General features: G+C 44.6%; 2 pseudogenes; one reads left to right on the top strand and one right to left on the bottom strand.

Moving 5' to 3' along the window:
• Positions 1 to 5,219: 5,219 nt before the first annotated feature.
• LOC142424090 (CYFIP-related Rac1 interactor B pseudogene) lies at positions 5,220 to 5,821 on the top strand (annotated as a pseudogene).
• Positions 5,822 to 7,141: 1,320 nt separating this feature from the next.
• Positions 7,142 to 8,153, bottom strand: LOC142424089 (dual specificity protein phosphatase 7 pseudogene; annotated as a pseudogene).
• Positions 8,154 to 16,865: the final 8,712 nt, after the last annotated feature.

Here is a 16,865-nt window from a genome sequence, read left to right as displayed (position 1 = left end):
CATTCATGTTTTACTGAGTCAAGAATGTTTCCAGGGCAGGAATCTTGACTTCAATGGGAATGATTGTCTCCTAGGAGCCTTGTGGCGTAGTGGTTATGCATTGGGTGAAATCTGCATGGCGGGCAGTTTGAAACCAGCAGCAGCTCCACATGAGAAAGACTGGGTTTTCTACTCCCTTAAACAGTCTCAGAAACCCACCGGGGGGGGGGAGGGGCAGGGGGTTGCTAAGAGCAATTGCAGTGAATTTGGGTTCCCTGTTTGCTGATGGGAGTCAGCATCCTCTCTGCTTGCTGGCTTTGCTCTCCTTTGACGTCTTGTAGAGGAGATGTTTTTTCCTTTACTGCTCATCACCCTGCATTCTACTCCCATCAAGGATTACAGTCTTTTTTTTTTCTTTCATCCTTTTTTCCCTAACCCTAAAAGGGTTACAGTCTTGGAAACTCCCAGGGCAGTTCTACTCTGTCCTACTGGGTTGCTATGAGTCAACCTACCAGTCTTGTTTTCCTTACCTCTTTTCTGGTCTGGCAGCAGGAGCTCTGGGTGGGCAAATCTACCTGGATTCCATCTTCCCTCTCTCCCGCTTGCTCTTTTTGAAAGTTACAGTTAATCCACTATTTTTACCTTCTGCTGCAGTTCAAGTATGCTTTAATCCTAGGCAGGGGATAAATGAGTTTTTTGGCCTTTAAAGATGAACTGAGAAGCCCACTCAGGGATGCTATGAGGGGAAATATTTTCAGTTTCTTAGTAGCCCAACTAGCTGAATAAAAATTCTTCTACATTTCAAGACATTATACTGGCTGTCGTTTATTTGAACCCTCAACACTAAAAGTCAAGGGCAGGTTTTCACACTAGAAGAAACATTCGTTGATGGTTACCAGGAATAGGGATGGAAGTGGGGGAGGGGAAGGTATGGAATTTGGGGTCAACAAATATTAATTTGGATGAAAAGGAAAGAAATGTACAATAAGAGGAAGGTTAGGGACAAATGAAGGAGACAAGGGAAAGTATCTGGGAAATTTTCATGAGTGAAAAGCAATAGAGACAAATACTCATATACACAATCCCGCAATCGTTACTTGGATAGACATGCAGGATGACTGACTGGCAGGGAAATCAGAATACAATTAAAAGATACAATTCTGAAGGGACTGTTTCCTGATTTTAAACCATGCAGTAGTCTCTCGTTCTTTTAGATTCTTGTATCTTATTTATCTTCTGGAATTTTATTTGGAGTAGTATGAATTCTAATTTTTTTCAAACCATTTTTCCATAGTAATCGAAGCAACCTGTTTCATGTGGACTTAAGGCATTGGTTACTTAGCTATGGTGACCCTAGGAGAAAAATACATGGGAACCCTACTAACTATTTAGGTATTCTGTACAGGCAGAAGAATGCTAGAGCAGGTGAACAGCAGTTCAACTCAAACCACAATAATAGAGAGTCACGACCCCTCAAACAATTCCTAGACTTGAGCCAGATTACAGACCCACAGCCCCTTGAATGAGGAGAAGGCCGGGCCCTTTGAAGATGGGCCATTGTCAAAGGTGTGTATACTGTCAGCCTTTCTTCTAGCCTTCCCCAAAGGGACCTGCGGCCCTTCACAAGAGTGATTGCTCATTTCAGGTTGGTGGGGTGAGGAGGACAATAATCAAACTTTATGGGAATTACTGGACACTGGCTCTGAACTGACACTAATTCCAGGAGACCCAAAACATTTTGAAGGCCCACCACTCAGAGTGGGGACATACAGATGTCAAGTTATTAACAGAGTTTTACCTCAGATACCTTTCACAGTGGGTCCAGTGGGACCCCAAACACATCCTGTCATTATATCCCCAGTTCCAGGATGCACCGTTGGAATAGACATACTTAGTATGGTAGAGAATCTTATCGATCATCTTCCTGGAGCACAAGGACCTTCTCTTTTCAGTGTCATGGATTAGCCCGTGGTTCTAATTAAAAATAAAACTATTGAGAGAGGGAGAGTGAATAAATGTAGACTGACTATATATCTCAATACCTGGCATATTCACTTGTACAGAATAAATCCTTATATGACTGAATGCTATTTGCACAAACAATGGGAGTGGTGGTCAGGCAAAACTTACCATAATGTTCACTGGCAATGTCAGACACGGGTCTGCCAGAGTAATGCAGATCTTAATAGAGCAAGCAGGGTATTGTAGTAGTAACTGTTAGTCTGCCTTCCGACAGTTCAATATTCTTGCTATAGCTGTCTTCTGCTTCTTCAGACATCATATAATTTCAGTCTTAAGTCCTCAGGTTACAGGTGTGTTTGAGGTAGAGTCTAATTCATCCAGTGGGGTTCCCACAAAGCCTAGCGCATGAGCAAGGCATGTCCTGTATCACAAATATAAATCACACCTCACAGAGAGGGAGGATGTTAACCCTGATGGAAATGAAAAGTGGAGGCTTGATTCATTTGTGGATTTTTTTCTTTTGATTCATGTGTTTTTAATGACCGGTGCTTCTAGGCTTTTAGAAATAAATGCACCACACTTTAGGACTTAGAGAGATTTAAGAGTTGGAGAAAATATGCTAAGGGCCCCTGGGCAGAATCAACATCATCCCATTGCCTAGATTCAAGCAATGATCCAGAGAAAACCATCCAGAGCCTAATGGACCATGGATACGTGCTTAGCAAGTAGTATGGAAAGACAACATTTTTTAAACTTCAACAACAGTGTATTTTGAGGAGGACCAGTGAGATTTAATGCGCAAAATTCTCTTCTATTTTCTGCTCAAGTGAAGTCTGACTCCCGTATTTTATTCTCTCCTATCTTCTATGACTTTGCTATAACCTTTATATATTATAACCGTACAATTGTGCCTGTGGACCCTGCAGCTGCCGGAGGCTGGCTTGCTCTGACAAAACCCTTGCATCAGTGGTTATCTCTATGCACCCACTCGTTCTGTGCTTCACAAACTGGTCAACCCAAAAGAAACAATCTAGAACAAATATTAAATAAAGTAGGGAGGATAAAACAATAGCAATATAAAGACAAAAATACAACCAATGTGTAAGAAACAAATGTCCACCATCAAGATTTAAAAAGCCAGGGAAGACACTTTTGTGGAACAAGCAAGAAACCCTAGCACTTTGAGCAAATTCAAGTTGGACCTGGAGGGATGTCCACTGACCAAATATCAAGCTGGTTCCAGCATGATTAGGATTACAATGGTCTATGTTTGATAGTAAGACTGTTCCAGATCTTTGTATGTGGCTAGAGGGGATTTGTCAACAGCTTAATCTGGCTAGACACTTTGCAGATGGGTTTGGGGCTTGCACTGTGTCACAGCCTTTGAGAAATTGGTGTTCATAATTTTAGCTCTGACACTTTTTCTTCGTCATATTTGACTTTTGTTATTGTCATCTTTGGATTACACAAGCTAGTGTGCTTCTTCAAGGTGAACTTAGTTGAATCCTCACTTAGATGACAGCTTGTTTGAATACAAACCTTCAAGACCACAGATACTATTCCAGTTGATAGCTGAGCACCATCTGCTCTCTTCACCACACTCTGCTGTAGCAATCTTATCTTCAGTTGTCATTTCATGAAGGTATGTATCAGGTAGGGCCATGTTATCAGAACTATCTGTTCTTGGATTGGGGCTCCAGTTAAGCAGGAGCCCAGAACCCATACGCTTGTCCATGGAATATGCATGACTGAACTTTACTTTGGCGGTTGTCTTATGACAAATTCAACCCCCCATAGGACCAACTAAACTAGCACAAACAAACAAAAAAAGAGAGAGAAATTAAATGCTCAAAGCAGGAAACGCAAACCCCATATAAACAAAAAAGTACAACATTGTTAATCATTCCCCTGGAGTATAAGGTGATTGCACATCATTAATTTCCCCAAAGACACAGCACTCCAGACACTGTTGGTCTGAGGAGTTGATGCAAGCACAGACCCAACTTCACCCGTAGCCCAACACAATTTGAGCTTCTGTTCTCTTCCCCTCTGTTTACCCTAAGTATGGGGTGTGGTACCGGGGGGGAATTTGTTCTTTTGATGCGGTTCTGCTCAATATTTGCTTTCATGAAATGTTCACTGGAAAAAACAGATACTATGGCAAGGTGTGATGAAGAAATCAGAGGGTGCCAGACGATCAGAAATAGAAGTGTCTGGTGTGTGACCCAACGACTGTAAATAATAAAACCCACGATCAGAGGATCTTAGGTTTTCATAATATTATCACTTCAAGAGAAAGCAAAAAATACAATAGCACTCAAAGCTTATTGAAATGAAAAACATGTATGAAGACACCATCCCAGCCCTTGGACCTTGAACTTGTTGCTGCTGTAGGAGACTTGGTTGGTGTAGCTATCGTGGAGTAGGGAATTACCCACAGTGCTTCACGTGGCAAAATGGGCACAGGGCTGCTGGGGGACTGCCTTGGGGGCCCTCCTTTCATTGATGAAGTATGGGGAGATAGGCCCTGCACAGACAAATATGCAGGGACCCCCTTCCTCTGCCACGCTCACACTCTGGAACAGTGTCAGGATGGAACTTCTGGTCCATTTGGGGGTAGGGGGTAACTGCTAGGCAGGTTGCTGAGGTCTGTGCCCAGCCACTGTCCCAAATGAAAAGTGTATCCTCTTAGAGCCCCTGTGCCTGGGACACCTACCATGTGAGGGAGCCCACAACTGGGGGTCAACAGTATAGTCGTGTGTGTGTGTGTGTGTGTGTGTGTGTTAACCACTGGCTGTGGGCACCAAGGTATCAACATATGACTTTAAATATATCCCACCCGAATTTTGAGAAAATCTGAAGAACAGATTTGAATCATTGAACACGGATAGAAGACCTGATGCTGTGGGGGGCCCTCAAGAACACTATATACAAATAAAGCAAAAGGTCACTTTCAAAGACTGGAAAGAGCTGCCCTTTAGGAAGCTGGGGGTCCGGGATGTACTCCTACAAAGGTCCGGCCAACAGGTACACCCTCACAGAGCCCAGGGCCAGTGAGCAGTGGAGTGGTGCACCCTAAGGCAGCAGCAACCCACGGAGTAAACTCACCGAACATCCAAACACTTGAGGTTCCCACGTGTGGAGGGAGACATGAGGCCCCAGGATCAAGGCCAGACAGAGACCTTTAAAATAGCTGAAATATTTATCACAAAAGCAGAGACAAAGGTAGAGGGACAAGGACCGAATCACCAGCCAGCACTGGTTGAAGGTATTTTAACATGGGGAATCTTCTTAAACGTTTGTCATGCACAAACCTTGAGCAGGGGTCAAAATTTCCCCTTAATTTAGAAAATGCTCAGCCTACAGAGTCTGAGAAGGAAATTTAGAATCAGGTGAATGTAGTATTAAAAGATACAAAAGGTATCTTTTCTAGAAGAGCTGACCACGCAGTTTGAGAGGCGACCCAGCATCCAGCGGAGGAGAAGTTGCAGGAGAAGACATGGAATGCAGTGGTCCCACTAGCAGGCAAATTAAAGACATTTTATTAATTTCTCAGAGGTTAGAAGCAGCATTACGAGTTCTAGTGGGAGCCCCGACAAACACCCAGAGAGCAGGCTCTTGCTCAACTCTTTGCAGAAATCCTTCATTTCACACTCTGGTTTGATGAACTCCAGATGGCAAATCCTGCCACGCAGAATGGTGTCGGTCTTATAGAAGAGCGTTGGGTCTTATGGGGATGAGCCAAGTGTCTGCAGAAGGAGAGAATGAAGTCAATAATGAGCGGGCAAACTGAAGGTCTCTGTTTAATGCGGAAGCAACCCTGATGCTGGAGTCCTCAAGTGATGCCACAACAAGCTTTGTGTCTGAGAATACGAAGTGACCTGCAGAAGATCCCCCAGATGGATGGAGTACTGTGGCCTGTGGGGTAGCCACCCCCGACAGTTATTCATGGGTTCAGTAGGCGCAATCATATTGGGAGAGATAGTCAATAGGCTCAAATAAATATTTTCTGTTATTCTCTCCTTTCAGCCAAGATGCATCTGATATCACCAATGATATCCCTTGTTACACATCCTCTACTGAATCCAGCTTGAATCTTGTGTAGCTGTCAATATACTGTTGCAAATGTTGTTGATGATCTTCAGCAAAACTTCACTTCTAGGTGAGAATAATGATACTGTTCTATAATATGCACATTATGTAGCAACTTTCTTTAGAATAGGTACAAATATGGGTTTCTCAGTCAGTTGGCCAAGTAGCTGTCTTCTGAATTTCCTGGTATAGATCAGGAAGTATTTCTAGTACATCACTGGCTTAGTCAAACACATTTCAGTTGTTATTCCATCAATTCCTGAAATCTTGGTTTCTGCTAATGTTTTCAGTGCAGCTTGGACTTCCTCCTTTAGTACCACTGTTTTTTCATCTTTTGATACCTCTTGAAATGGTTGAATGTTAACTAGTTCTTTTTGGTGCAGTGATGCTAGTTTTTCCATTTTCTTTTGGGGCTTCCTATTATCATTCAATATTTTGCTCATAGAATCTTCAATATTGTAACTCAAGGTTTGTAATTTTTCTGGAATTACTTGTTTTAGATATGCTGAGCATATGTATTCTTCCTTTTTGGATTCTCACTCTAGGCCTTTGCACACTCCATTATAATAATTTTATTTTGTCTTCTTAAGCTGCCCTTTGAAATTTTCTGTTCAGTTCATTTACTTTGTCTTTTCTTTCTTTTGCCTTAGCCTGAGGGAAACTTTCAGTCTTCTGACATCCATTTTGATATTTTCTTTCCTTCTACCTTTGTTATTCTGGTTAACTACCCTCTAAATGATACTCATTAAATATATTTCATAAACACAAAATATCACATAGTAGCTACTTCTGAGAAAAGAAGGGCCCACTGTGGAAATGGGGGTTTCACATACGTGCAAAACGCATTTGGTCAAGAAAAGGTCAGCACGTAGTTTTTGTCTTTTACATGAAAGACAAACAGAAAATCACCAGGAATTATACTCTTTCAAATAGAGAACAACAATATGAGAACGTTTCTCTCTCTCTTTCTCTCTCTCAGGATCAAGGGATGAAACACTGGTTTATACTATCCACTGTTGGGTGTAGCCTGGAAATAACACTTTTTGTTAAAAAGATGAAGGGAGGTAAATCTGAAGGGCTCGAACACTCTGCTCCACGGTGCTTGGATTTACCTGCTGGGTGAAGAGTAAACTCGGGTCCGTGGGTGTCTTTTAAAAACGGCCAGGTGGGCCCGGCCATAGAGAGCAGGCTGGGCTTCCCTCCCGGCCTGGGCGCTTCCCGTGGAATCCAGCCTGTTGAGCGGGAAGAGGTGGTGGCTGGTGCGCGTGGAGAAGTAGAGCTGCCCGCCGGGCATGTGGCTGGCGTACGGGTTGCTCAGCGCTAGCGTCAGCTCGAAGTCCAGCTTGCCCCATGAAATTGAAGGTGGGCGAGATGTTGGACTTCTTCCTCTTGACGAAATCGTATGCGTCGTTCAGCGAGAGGTTCATCTTCTGCATCAGGTAGGCCATGGTCACTGTCACCTACCGGCTGATGCCGGCCAGACAGTGCACCAGGATCCCGAACTTCTTGGAGCAGGCCTTGTCAATGAAGCTGATGGCCTCGGGGAAGAACTGGGAGAAGTCTGGCTCCAGTGGTCGGAGATGGGAATCTGCATGAAGCCATTGGGCAGGTTGGGTGTGACGTTGAGGATGCACTTGATGCCGTACTTGCCCAGCACGTCCAGGTTGGTGGAGTCCTTGGCACAACCGAGGTAGAGGTAGGGCAGGATCTGGATGGGGAAAGCTGGCTGTCTGGATGACACGTGGCTTCCCTTTGATTTGGTGACATTGCTGGGCAGCTCTGCGGTCGGACGGCTGGGACTCTCCGACGGAGCAGCCGGAGCTGAGGCGCAGGCCGCCTACACCCAGCACCGAGGTGGGCTGGGAGCCGCTGGTCGAGGACAGGTGCCGGGCTTGGGCTGCCACTCGTGGTGGCCTCCTCGTAGAGCAGCACGGTGGCCGCCTTGCAGCATGGGGTGAAGCGCTCCTTGTCAGCGTGGTTGGTGACGATGAAGCAGATGGACAGGTTGCCCTTGCGCAGGCCCCGCAGCATCAGGTCCAGATGGCCAGGCTGACGGCCGTCTTGATGTGTGACAACTCGAAAAGCTCCTCCGGCAGCCCCTCGGCGCTCTTGCAAAGCATGGCTCCCACACCTGCTGCCGACTCGGACCTCGTCCAGGTGCACACCTTCGCCGTTCCCCAGGCTGACATGTGCGCCCTGGTTTTTCATGGGGAGCGCGTGCTGGGTAGCCCTGCCCTGGGAAGGCACCAGGGCCACGCGGGCCTCAGACGCATCTCTGGGCACCTGCCTCCTGCCGAACTGCCTGCCGGTTGGCCCGCCCACCTGGCCCTCCCAAATCCTTCAGTTTTAAGGCATTAAAAATACAGCTGTGGAGGAGTGGCACATTCAAAATAGAGTCAACGTGGCAAAGCTTTCCGGCGCTTCATTTGCTGCGGGGGCTTGGCTCCATAGGAAGGGAAGCATATCTATTACTACTTAGAGTGTGGAAGAGGAAGTATAACTCTAAGAAATCTGGAAGTTGTCAAAAATGAAATCGAATGTATTGGTATTCTAGGCATTAGTGAGCTGAAATGGACTGGGATAGTCATTTGACTTGGATAAGTGTTATTGATGGGTGTCATCCAGTCAGCCATGATTTACAGAAACCCTATGTATGACCAAAAAACAAAAACACCACCTGGCCCTGCGGCGCCAGGTCCGCAATTGTTATGTTTTAGCCCACAGTTGTAGCCATGGTGCCAACCCTCTTTAGGGTCTTCTTTCTTTTTCATTGTCCCTCTACTTTACCAAGCATGCTGTCCTGTTCAAGGGACCACTTCCTCCCAGTAGCACGTTCACAGTAGGTGAATGATGTCTCACATCCTTGCTTTTAAGGAGCAATCTGGCTATGCTTCTCCAAGACAGAGTTGAACAGTATTTTGCCAGTCCATGATATTTCAATATTCTTCACCAGCATCAAAATTCAAATGCATCAAATCTTATTTGGGATTCCTTATTCATATGAGATGATTAACAATCATATGTACTTTACTATTGTGACTTACTATTTACTGCACACATAGTTACAAAGATCAAGGTCATTCGTTAAGTACAGTGCTGGATGTGCCAGGCTCTCCTGCACACCTAGTAAAGGAGACCAGCTAATACCACCACTATTCAAATTCACTCACTAATGACTAACTCTAGTGACAAAATATTGTTACATTCTACCACGTCCTTCAGTCTGAATGCATTGATAATTACTGATGATTGGAAGGCAACTATTAAATGCAAAAGGATTGGGATTTGGAAAATATAGACTTGGTGATAGAAAGTAAGATGGACAAGCATGACAGAACTTGTAAGACCAAAGACTACTTCAAAGAAAATATTTTTTTCAAATGGCAACTTTAGATGTGAAATCTACACAAATCAAATTGCCTAGACCTCTGGGATTTCTCTGTGAAAAGACAATGTAGAACCACATACATTTAGTCAAAACAAGGTCAATGGCCGACTGTGAAATAGACCAAAATTGTGCAATGAAAATTAGGTTGAAGATAAGGATAATTAAAACAAGTCCAAAACAAGTCCAAAAAAGCCACACATTTACAGGCCATCTCAAAAATAGCTCTGTTGCACCTAACTTGACCAAACAAAAAGGATGATATCAAAAATATCATACATGAAGTAATAAAACAATTAAATTTAAAACATAAGGGAGAGGAGGATGTAGGTGCTAGAAAACCCTGAAACAGTCTTGAAAGTAGAATCGCTAAAGCAAATAAAAGAACTGACGAAGTACACAAGCTGAACAGAAAATTTTCAAAAAGCCATTTGAGAAGACTAAAGTGAAATGTGCAAAGACCTGTAGTTAGAAAACCCAAAGGTAAGAATTAAATTCAAGACTTAAGTTGTCATATTGAAGGATTTTATAACCAAAAGAAGCATTAAAATAAGATGGAAAGAAATATTAATTAAACTAAAGAAAATTGGCCAGCAATCAGCCATTACAAGTGGTAGCATATGATATATAATCATTTATTATGGCCATTCTAAGCATAATTCTACAGTTCTGCCGGTACAGTGGTGATCCATTGGGTTGCTAGCCTCAAGGTCAACAGTTACGAACCATCAATTGCTCTTGGGATAAAGACAGGTCTTCTACTCTGGGAAACTCACAGGGGTGGTTTGACCCTGTCCTACAGGGGTCTCTATGAGTTGATATCAAGTGAATGGCAGTGAGGTTTTGAGCTAAAATTCCTAAAGTGATGTCATATCATTGTGCATTCTCTGCGGGTGGCTGTGATCCCATTTTGGAGGGAGTTCTTTGTTACACAAGAGAAGTGGGGATAAGCCCTAACCTTAGTAGAGGGTATGAACCAACCCACATCCTGTTTTCTTGGGTGTGTCTTTAAGATTACTTTAGTGAAGGGTGTGACTTAAAACATCATCATTAATTTACAGTGGTTTATGGTCTTCAAACAGGTATACCACACATCCATCAAAGCCATTCCTCAGTATATAGGAGTTTGTAAGTGGCAGAGGCTGCCAAGGCCAGATGTATAGGAGGCTGGCACAGAGGAGCAAAACCAAAACTATGTGGTACCTTCTTCTCATCCGGCTCAAGACCTTGGAACTGTGCCACAGACTGAGAGGTGGGCTGGCTTCCTGGCCCATGGAGACAAAGGCCAAGGACCACATGGCTAAAAGATAGGACCAGAGAGAGATAATGTGGCTGCTGGTTGCGGGGATAAATGGTTTTATCCTCAATGCTTGCTGATCCTGACTTGTGGTAATCTATTAACTTCTCTAATAAAACCCCATAACCCTAAGAATTGTTGAGTTCTATGTGGCCCTTGGAACAAACTATTGAACTTAGCATAGAAGTAGACTGCTGAGGGAGGAAAGGTTGATATTACAATAGATAAAGAAGGACGGGACACGGAGGCCGTCTAACCACTGCCTAGTGGCAAAAGGGAAGCCAGGACAGGTTGGAGATGTGCAACTCCACTGCTGTTTACAGCAGTATATAATCAAGGTCACAGTGCAATGGACATACTTAAAAGTGCATTTCTGTAGGAAGACGCCTTATCCCATCCAAAGACATGACGGTGGCTGCTCAGGATTCAATGCTTGAGGACTAAACCAAAAGCTTGGCAGTTCATATCTACAAGGACCCTGCAGAAGACATTAACTTTGAAATTCCTAAGATAACAAATTCTCCAGAATACATGTGACTACAATGAGTTAGAATGGATCTAAAGGCAAATGAAAACAACTGAATTCTGGCCTTTAGACTGGCTCCTGGAAGATCACCTCTAAAAGCTAGAGAGGCCTGCCTTTCTGGCCCATGGCAGCCCCCTCATCCACACAGACTGTTCATACTAGTTTACAAACAGTGGAAGCTGCTCATGACAGAAAGACAAACCATACAATCAGAGTTGGAACTTGTGCTACTATAAGACAAATATGCCAGGTAAATGAGAGCCCACTGCAGGAGGAAACCATAAAATTAGGTGTGGGTTATAAAGATGCACTTACACATTTGACACCAAAAATGAAGAAATGCATTTCATATGCACAGGCCGCAGGAGAGAACATTCTCAAAGGCTAAGCAATTCATGGGAGTGGCAGGAAGGGGCGAGTTATAGAGGGAAAGCAGAGCTGGGGCTCAACATTTAACCTGGAGAGGGAAGTATACTTTATCCCATGTGCTTAGTGACTACTGACCAATTTAACAGGTTTATGGAACATGTCATTTTGATGCATTTCAATTTCAATGAAAATTATAGAAACCATTTACATTTGCCTCCTACCAGTTATGCCGATTTTGATCCAAATATATATATGATTTTTTGAGACAAATATATATCCACATTCATTTTTTTCTAAGCTTTCCAATCTCGGAATTGTTTAATATACCTATCTCTATGGATACATGTCAATTTGCTATGACTGTAAATTGACAATCCCAGTAAATTAGTTTCATTCATGAAAGTATTACCTCAGTAATAAATATGTATATGTATATATATATCATATTAAATGAAGGGGGAAGTGCAGAGTGGAGACCCAAGGCCCAAGTGTCGGCCAATGGAGATCCCCTCATAGAGGGGTTTAGGAGAGGAGATGGGTTAATTAGGGTGTGAGGTAGTATCGATGAAGAACACAGCTTTCCCCCAGATCCTGGATGCTTCCTCCCCCCAACTACCATGATCCGAATTCTACCTTGCAGGGCTGGATAGGACAGAGGCTGTACACTAGTACATATGAGGGTTGGAGGTACAGGGAATCCAGGGTGGATGATACCTTCAGGACCAAGGGTGTGAGGGACGATGCTGGGAGAGTGGAGGGTGAGTGGGTTGGAAAGGGGGAACTGATTACAAGGATCCACATGTGACCTCTTCCCTGGGAGAGGGACAGCAGAGAAGGGGGGAAGGGAGACTCCGGATAGGGCAAGATATGACAAAATAACGATGTATAAATTACCAAGGGCATATGAGGGAGGGGGGAATGGGGAGGGAGGGGGCGGGAAAGAGGACCTGATGCAAGGGGCTTAAGTGGAGAGCAAATGCCTTGAGAATGATTGGGGCAGGGAATGTATGGATGTGCTGTATACAATTGATGTATGTATATGTATGGATTGTGGTAAGAGTTGTTTGAGTCCCTAATAAAATGTAAAAGAAGAAAAGAAAAAAATGATTAGGGCAAAGACTGTACAGATGTGCTTTATACAATTGATGTATGTATATGTATGAACTGTGAAAAGAATTGTATCAGCCCCAATAAATTTTTAAAAGAAAAAATAAATAAATAAAAATAAAAGGTTAAAAAAAATAAAAAATAAATGTAAACAAAGTCACAAAGTTCTTAGGAAGTAAACATCAAATGTAAAGACAAACAATTCAGTGGAGACTAACAAACTGACTGATCAAGCGACCCTTATCAAACCCAATATCTCAAATGTTGTATGATGTTAAATATTATAAATTTTATATATAGAATCAGAGTTTCATGTATATGTTGATAGCACATAATTACCATATATAGTCGAGTATAAGTCCAAACACCTAATTTTACCACAAAAAACTGGGGGGCTTGTTCAGCATAAAAAATGGGCGGAAAAACTCGGTTTATACTCGGGTACATGTGGTATGTTGTTTCAGAATGTTTTAAAAATGTACGGTTCCATTCACATGTCAGTTTGACTCATCGTCGAGGTATGCAGCATGGCTGAATGCTGACATACACGCAGTCTCCAGGAGTTGGAGTGGATCTGATGGCAGTGGGCAGGTTTGGTATGGTTTACTCCAAGGAGATTAGAGTCCTGTACGTTGGCTGCTGACCTCAGGATTGGCAGATCAAATGCACTGGCAGTTCAGTGAGGGAAAGATGAGGTTGGCTGCTCCCATGCAGATTGACAAGCTCAGAAACTCTACATAGGAATGCTGATTCAGAATCAACTTGATGGCATGGGAGTTTGTTTGGAGCAGGGGAAATGAAGGTTCCTAAGTGGAATGTACTTTTCCTACTGGCAGTTTCCACTCAGCCAGCCTTACTGTGGAAGAAAAGGCCTGGCGCCTGCTTCCATTAAGAGTACAGTGCATTAAACCCTATGGGACAGTTCTATTCTACTGGAATTAATTCCATGGCCACCAAAAAAAGGAATGATAGCATAATCGTGCCTATGAACACACATAAAATTATGATGAAATTCAACGATAAAAAGAATTCTCAGCGAAAATCACCATGTCCATCATGAAGAAATCTAAACATACTACAGCTTAGGAATATCTAAATGACTAAGGAGGCGTACTGGTGCGGGGGTTCAACAATCGGCTGCTACACCTGGCGCTCAAGACCTGGGAACTTCTTCACATACAGATGACAGCCTGGAAACCCAGCAGGGAGTCCCTAAGGTCAAAGGGCATCGCTAACAGAATGGACTAGAGTGCAGCTGGCAACAAGAATTCTGTGAACATCAACTGAGCCTTTATCAACAACCCTTGGTGGGTACATCTCTGAAACATGGAAATACCACCATGCAATGATTCTTAAGGAGACCCTCAGTTAAGTCCAAGTAAGATATCTTACCCCATTTCGAACAATTCTATTACTGGATATTGTGCTATCTTCTATTAAAAATAAAGCTGTGACAGAATCTAGTGGGGGAAACAGGTCAAAGTACATGCACAGTGAAATCAAACACATGTAGACAAAAATTATGGTTAAGTTAGCTATACCAGAAGGAAAGAGATACTACTTTATACGTGTAGTTACAATTCAGTTCCACGAAGAGCTTCTGTACTCCATGTGATAACTGACACATGACCAATTTAAAGTCCTTATCACTAGAAAGAATAAAATGAGTGAAAACAAGAAAATATGGTATTCTTTAGGACTTGTGTCACAAAAAAAATATTAGTACAGAACAGGACAAGAAAATTAACAAACAAAATCAACATGGTGGGAAACTCCCCCAAAATAATCCACTAAAATTCAAAACCAAGACCCAATCTCACTGCCGTCCAGGTGATGTCAACTCATAGCACCCCTATAGCACAAGACAGACCTCTGTCTATGAGTTTAGGAGACTGTAACTCTTTACAACCCTAGAAAGACCCGTCTGCCCACAAGCTGGTTTCGAACTGCACACTTGGCGGTTAGCAGCCCAATGCTGCTACCAGCACCAGAGGAGCTCTGGGCCAACGCTGCCCTAAGAGCCGAGATAGACCTGGGGGTGTTAAAGGAACCTGGGTGAGTCGTGACATCGATCTCTGGGATGAGGTTTACAGGGCAGAAGCCCTAAAGTGGGGTGCTGCATCCCGAGTGGGCAAGCCACAGCCCAGGGTCTGCAGCGTTCGGTAGACAAACCGCGGGAGCACAAGCTCGCACATGCGGTCCGGGTCTCGGTGGTCAGTAGGGCGACTGACGACCGCGGGACTGGCCTCCCCTTCCAGGAAAGGCCAGTCTGGGGCCGGGTCTTCTCATGGCGGAGACCCCACACCCACGGAGCGGACTCCAGGCCAGGACCCGCCCCTGGCAGGGCCTTTCCGGGACGAGGAGGACGGCCTGGGAGGGGCTCTAAGCAGGCCAAGCGGGACAAGGGGTGCCCAGGCCTGAGGCAGAGGCCCGCGACCGGCCCGGGGCGGATTTAGCGGGAAACGTCCCAGGGGGTCACGGCGATCAACGGCGCGGCGGACGCAGTGCGGGCACGAGAACGTCTGCCGGACGCCGCGCTCGCAGAGGAGGCGGCGTGCGGGGTCGAAAGCACCAAGCCGAGGCTCACTAGGCTCGGTCGCTGGGCGGAAATGACGTCACCGGAAAGGACCCTTTCCTGCGGGGCTTTGGGGGCGGTGTCGGACCCAGCAGAGAAGGCCGAGCCCCGAGAGCGGGCCCGGCGGAGAAGGCCCAGCCCTAGAGGGAGCTAAGACTGAACTTGCTCTTGTAAAAGGGGCGCCTCATCGCCACATGCATCACGACCTGGTGAGTGGTGTGTTAGGTGGATGAACGCCCGCCACATCACAGCACGCACATCATCTTAGCCTCTCTATTTGGGATGCATTCTCCTTGATATTTAGGGAGCTCTGTTGCGTAGTGTTTACATGATGCGTTGCTATCTGCAAGGTCAGCAATTCCAAACTACCATCTTCTGCGAGGGGAGAAAGACTAGGCTTTCTACTCCCTTACAGAATTACAGCCTCCAAAACTCACAGGGGCAGTTCTAGCTTGCCCCGGAGTCTCGATGAGTCGGCATCGACTTGATGGCAGTGAATTTTAGGAGTTATTTGATTTTTCACGGAGAAAAGACACCTCACATTTGCAGGATAAACAGCACACACACATTGTCTATTCTTCTAGAACTGCTGAAACCTTGTCTACAGATTTCAGTGTGTTCGCATCCTTTCATACCATAGGTGATCAAGGTCAGGGATTCAAGCCCACCATCTACCCTGTGGCAGAAAGAATAGGCCGTCCGCACCCACAAAGACATGCTAGCTCAGGAAAACTATATAGTTAGGGTCCTTATAAGTCAATATTGCCTCAATGGCAGTGGGTTTAGGTGGGTTTGGTGATTATTCATTAGTAAGCAGCGGGTCCTGTATCAGATGAAACATGCTGCACCCTTGCACAGTAGTCAAAGGCAGTGACATTCTTCCTAAGGCAGCACCACCGACAACCCATTTTAGAAAGGGTTTCTAAACAAGCTGGTGATATTAACTCACAAAATGAGATTGGGGCTATTGCCAAAGGCTCATGGAACTGTGAGGGGAAAAGTGACCCAAGCCTAATTGGGCAAGTGCGTGCGTTGCAGTACCAGCACTAGAAGGTTAGGGCGAAGAGAGGGTTCAGTGCAGAACACCTGCTTTTGGACACGTTTCTGGCATTCACGTGACAAAACATTGGATATATTTTGTAGGAGCACCCATTATTCTTCCTCAGAACTCTTCCACAGCCAAAAGGACAAGGAAACCACAGTGGCTATGTGGAGCACAAGGATCAATCAATAGACACTACCGTTGATGGCTAGAACTTCAAGTAGCTGCAGTAGCATATATTGAATGAAAAACACCATGTTCCAGTCGACTTGTTCATGGGGCCTGGAAACTGCTGAAGATATGTCTCCTCCTCAATCTCCTCAAGTGTTGTGCTTTAAAGCCACTTAGGAAAGATCTATGATTGAACATGGGCCACGTGGAGTCAGTCACCTGCTTACAAATGAGAAGAGAACTGGGACTCACTGGAGGACCAACATTCAAACTGCCATCTCACTGCCCAGCCTAGAGAAGAGCAGCCCTGCCAACAGCAAGTGCAAATCAGAGCAAGAATGGCCTGCTTTTGGAGCCCAG

The sequence above is a fragment of the Tenrec ecaudatus genome, chromosome 13, assembly GCF_050624435.1.
Source record: "Tenrec ecaudatus isolate mTenEca1 chromosome 13, mTenEca1.hap1, whole genome shotgun sequence".
Lineage (NCBI taxonomy): Eukaryota > Metazoa > Chordata > Mammalia > Afrosoricida > Tenrecidae > Tenrec > Tenrec ecaudatus.
This window is presented reverse-complemented; position numbering and strand designations above follow the sequence as displayed.